Source organism: Rattus norvegicus, chromosome 18 (genome assembly GCF_036323735.1).
Source record: "Rattus norvegicus strain BN/NHsdMcwi chromosome 18, GRCr8, whole genome shotgun sequence".
Classification (NCBI taxonomy): Eukaryota; Metazoa; Chordata; class Mammalia; order Rodentia; family Muridae; genus Rattus; species Rattus norvegicus.
The window spans coordinates 51,688,405-51,693,580 of NC_086036.1; positions in this window are offsets into that span (position 1 = coordinate 51,688,405).

Genomic DNA, 5,176 nt, shown 5'->3' on the forward strand with positions numbered 1-5,176 from the left:
GGGGACTTGGGTGGAAGAGAGGAGAGGGAGAGGAAAAGGGGGGCAGGATCAGGGAGGGGAAGGAGATCAGGGAGATGTACTGAGGGTCAGGAAATTGAACAGAGGTGTGTAGCAATGGGGGATAGAGAACTAGGAGTGGCCACCAGAACGTCCCAGACCCCAGACGCCAGGAAAGTAAGAGGCTCCCAGGACCCAACAGGGATGACATTAGCTTAAACACACAACAAAGGAGAGGGAAAACCTGTAGAGACCATATCCAGAGGTTAGGCAAGGCCCCCCGGTTAGGGGATGGGGCCACCCACCCTTCTCAAAATTTTAACCCAGAATTGCTACTGTCTAAAGGAAATACAGGGACAAAGAGTATAGCAGGGACAGAGGGAAGGCCATCTAGAGACTGCCCCACCTGGGGATCCATCCCACGTGCAGCCACCAAACCCAGTCACTATTGCTGATGCCAAGAAGTGCTTCCTGACGGGAACCTGTTATAGCTGTCCCCCCGAAGTTTCTGCCAGAACCTAACCGACACAGATGTGGATGCAACCAAACATGGGACTGAGTGAGGGGAACCCAATGGAGAAGTTAGAGTGAGGATGAAGGAGCTGAAGGGGTTTGCAACCTCATAGGAAGAACCACAATATCAACCAACCAGAGTTCCCCCTCCCCAGAGCTGCCAGGGACTAAACCACAAACCAAAGAGTACACACGGAGGGACTCATGGCTCCAGCTGCATATGTAGCATAGGATGGCCTTATGTGTCATCAGTGGGAGGGGAGGCCTTCGGTCCTGTGAAGGCTTGATGACCCAGTGTAGGGGAATGCCAGGGGGTAAAGTGGGAGTGGGTGGGTAGGTGGGGAAGCATCATCATAGAAGCAGGGGGAGGGGAGAAGATGTGGGGCTTGAGGAGGAGAAACCAGGAAGGGGAAAAGCCTTTTGAAATTTAAATAAATAAAAAACCACTAAAAGTATTTTTAAAAAAGAAACTGAAAAAAGAATGTCTTTTAGATCTTCACAAAAATTCTGTGAGCTTAGTGATGTTTCCAACTTTGCAACTCCAGAAACTTTCAAGAAGACAATTGGATCATCCTGTCTGCTCCGTGTCCAGTGCCCTGCAAAGCCAAATGTCCTCTAGGAAATGCTACTATAGAACCAGAGAAAAAGTCAACAGGCACTATTAGGAGGAAAGCCTAACCTTACAGACATCTTGGAAGGTATTAGGATCTCAATGGAGTGCTGATAGTGAATTCTAAGAGCTAGCCACCTATACAATATCATGTATCATTCATATGCATATATGTGTATACCTGTGTGCGTTCACACTCACGTACATTGATATGCCATAAATAGATATGCCTTGTTGAAGTTAATAGTTCACAAGCCTATAAATAGCTTTTTTCACAGTCTAAGTTCGAACCTTCTCTTTTTTTGATTTTTAAGTTATTTATTATTGTATTTTTCCATTTGCTTCTTTTTTATCATTCTTTATTACTTTTTTTTTACAGTCCAGTCATTATCCCCCTCCAGGTCCACCCAACATCAATTCTTCATCCCATTCCTCCTCCCTCCTGTCTCCAAGAGGATGTCTCTTCGACCCTCCCTCCCACCTCCCACCTCCCCCCCAACACACACACACACAAACACACACACACACACACACACACACACACACACACACACACACACACACACACACACACTGACTGCCAGGCCTCCCTACTCCCTGAGGCCTCAAGTCTCTCAAGGGTTAGATGCATCTTCTCTCACTGAGGGGAGACCAGGCAGGCCTTTGCTGTATGTGTATGTGGGGGCTGGGGGAGGCCTCAGATCAGCTGGTATGTGCTGCCTGGTTGGTGGCTCAGTGTTTGAGTGATCTCAGGGGTCCAGATTAGTTGAGTCTTCCTATGGGGTCGCCCTCCTCCTCAGCTTCTTCCGGCCTTTCCCTAATTCAACCACAGGGGCCCCTGACTTCAGTCCATTGGTTGGGTTTAAGTATCTGCCTCTGTCTCAGTCAGCTGCTTGTCAGGTCTCTCACAGGACAGCCATGCTAGATGGATCAGCCATTAAAGGCTAGGCTCACAACCAAAAATTATTATTATATTTTTATCAAATATTTTTATTTAAATTTCAAATGTTACCCCCTTTCCTGGTTTCCCATACACAAACCCCCATAACATCCCTCCTTCCCCTTCTTCAATGAGGGTGCTCCCCCACCCATCAACCCACCCCTTCCCGCCTCCCCACCCTGACATTCCCCTACACTGGAGCAGGGGATCCAGCCTTGGCAGGACCAAGGGCTTCTCCTCCCATTGGTGCCCAACAAGACCATCCTCTGCTATCTATGAAGCTGGAGCCAGGAGTCTGTCCATGTGTACTCTTTGGATGGTGGTTTAGTCCCTGGGAGCTCTGATTGGTTGGTATTGTTGTTCTTATGGGGTTGTAATCCCCTTTAGCTCCTTCAGTCCTTTCTCTAACTCCACCAACGAGGACCCCGTTCTCAGTTAAATGGTTTGCTGCTAGCATTTGCCTCTGTATTTGTCATGCTCTGGCAGAGCCTCTCAGGAGAAAGCTATATCAGGCTCTCGTCAGCATGCACTTCTTGGCATCAGCAATATTGTCTAGGTTTGCTGGCTGTATGTTTATGGTCTGGATCCCCAGGTGGAGCAGTCTCTGGATGGCCTTTTCTTCAGTCTCTGCTCCAAACTTTGTCTCCATATCCCCTCCTATGAATATTTTTGTTCCCCCTTCTAAAAAGACTGAAGCATCCTCACTTTGGTCATCCTTCTTCTTGAGCTTCATGTGGTCTGTGGATTGTATTTTGGGTAATCAGAGCTTTGGGGCTAACATCCACTTATGAGTGAGTGCATACCATGTGTGTTTTTCTGTGATTGGGTTACCTCACTCAGGATATTTTCTAGTTCCATCAATTTGCCTACGAATTTCATGAAGTCATTGTTTTTAATAGCTAAGTAGTAGTCCATTGTGTAGATGTACCACACTTTCTGTACCCATTCCTCTGTTGAAGGGCATCTGGGTTCTTTTCAGCTTCTGGCTATTACAAATAAGGCTGCTATGAACATAGCAGAGCATGTGTCTTTGTTATATGTTGGAGCATCTTTTGGGTATATGTACAGGAGTGGTCTATTGGGTCCTCAGTTAGTACTATGTCCAATTTTCTTCTTTTTTTCTCTCCAACCCTGTGTCCAATTTTCTGAGGAACCTCCAGACTGATTTCCAGAGTGGTTGTACCACTTTGCAATTCCACCAACAATGGAGAAATGTTCCTCTTTCTTCACACTTTGCCAGATCTGTTGTCACCTGAGTTTTTGATCTTAGCCATTCTGACTGGTGTGAGGTGGAATCTCAGGGCTGTTTTGATTTGTATTTCCCTGATGACTAGGATGTTTTTTAGGTGCTTCTCAGCCATTCAATATTTCTTAGTTGAGAATTCTTTGTTTAGCTCTGTAGCCCAATTTTTAATAGAGTTATTTGATTCTCTGGAGTCTAACTTTTGAGTTCTTTGAATATATTGGATATTAGCCCTCTATTAGATATAGGACTGGTAAAGATCTTTTCCCAGTTGTTGGTTGCTGTTTTGTCCTAATGACAGTATCCTTTGCCTTACAGAAGCTTTGCAATTTTATGAAGTCCCATTTGTCGATTCTTGATCTTACGGCATAAGTCATTGGTGTTTTGTTCAGGAAATTTTCCCCTGTGCCCAGGTGGAAGTTCAAACTTTCTACATATAATTGTTCATTTCTTCCAAGTCTTCAGAGATCTGGAGTCCACAGTTGCACACCAGATATAAAAGAAACACACAGATCACACAGTAAACAGAAACTGGAGGGAAGGCCCTTCTCACCGTCAGGGCTCTGCATCCTCATAATGGGAAAGGCGGAGTGAGCAGCCTCCTGTCCCACAGAGACAGGGGTCAGTGACTCATCCTAGTACCACAGCTAATCTGTGTCAGTGTGAGACTCAGCTTCTCTGTAGCTCTTGCTATGGTGGCTCTCAGAGCCCAGGCTGAGTTTTACATGATTGTTTCTTCGTCATTCTTCAGGCTACCAAGTAGGTGTATGTGGAGTTCTAGGCTAATTTGCAACGTGTCCTGTTTTAACATTTTAAAGGTTTAAGTATATCTTGTAGTCTTAATTTTCCTTCCATGTAAGAGACATGAAATATTGTAAAGGACTACCAATATTGCAATAAAAGAAGACATATATACACCATTTTTAAAAAAAAGGATCATGCTCAGTAAGTGTGTAACGGTGCTTCCTATTCTGTGAAGGCAGCAGTCAGTGGTGCTTACTTACCCTGTATAGGATGCTACAGAATAAAGCCTTAATCTATGTCCACAAATGAATTTAAGATATCTTATTAAACAGCCTCCTTGGCAATTTGTGTCATAGGTTGGAAAAAAATCAGTTTTCTTTTCAAATATGAATGTTCCTCCTTTGCAATTAAATACTGAAAAATCAGTTCTGATGACAAACGTGTGCCATTCAACTAAAGTAGAAACAAGGACTTGGAAGTTTGAAGATGCAAATGAAGTTTTAGAAAGGTGTTCCACTCAGTAGACACTGGCAATGGCAACATTGTTACCTGTGCACAGTTTTCATTGACTGCGTCCCTGAGCCAGACAAGTAGGTTATGACCTTTTTTTTTGTTTGTTTGTTTGTTTTTGTTTTTGTTTTTTTGAAGCTCTCTCGAATGGAGATGCATTTTAGAAAATTGAAAATGAAAATGACTTTTTACACCCATGTCACTTTCTGACCTCTGGAAGATGCCGCCCTTTTAAAGCTTACCATGTGAAGACTCGGAATCAATAAAACTTTCATGCCTGGGTACCAGATTGCCTGGTTATGTGAAGGGAAAATACACAGTGCAGGGAGTGGAATTGACTTCTCTGGCTCCCTCCGTTTTGCAACAATGGTTCACTAAGAGCACGCACCACTCATGAAGTTTCTGCGCTGATGATGACGATTGATTTCTTAGCTTAAGTTCCTGGTAGCACACTTTGCAGTGAACCCAAACTCAGAGTCCCTTGGAGCTCTGGACTATAGTACATCTTTGGAAAGGATTATATTCATTGGTGTTTTCCCTGCATGTGTGTCTGTATGAGGGCATCAGATTCCCTGAAACAAACAGTTGTAAGCTGCCCTGTAGATGCTGGGAATCAAAC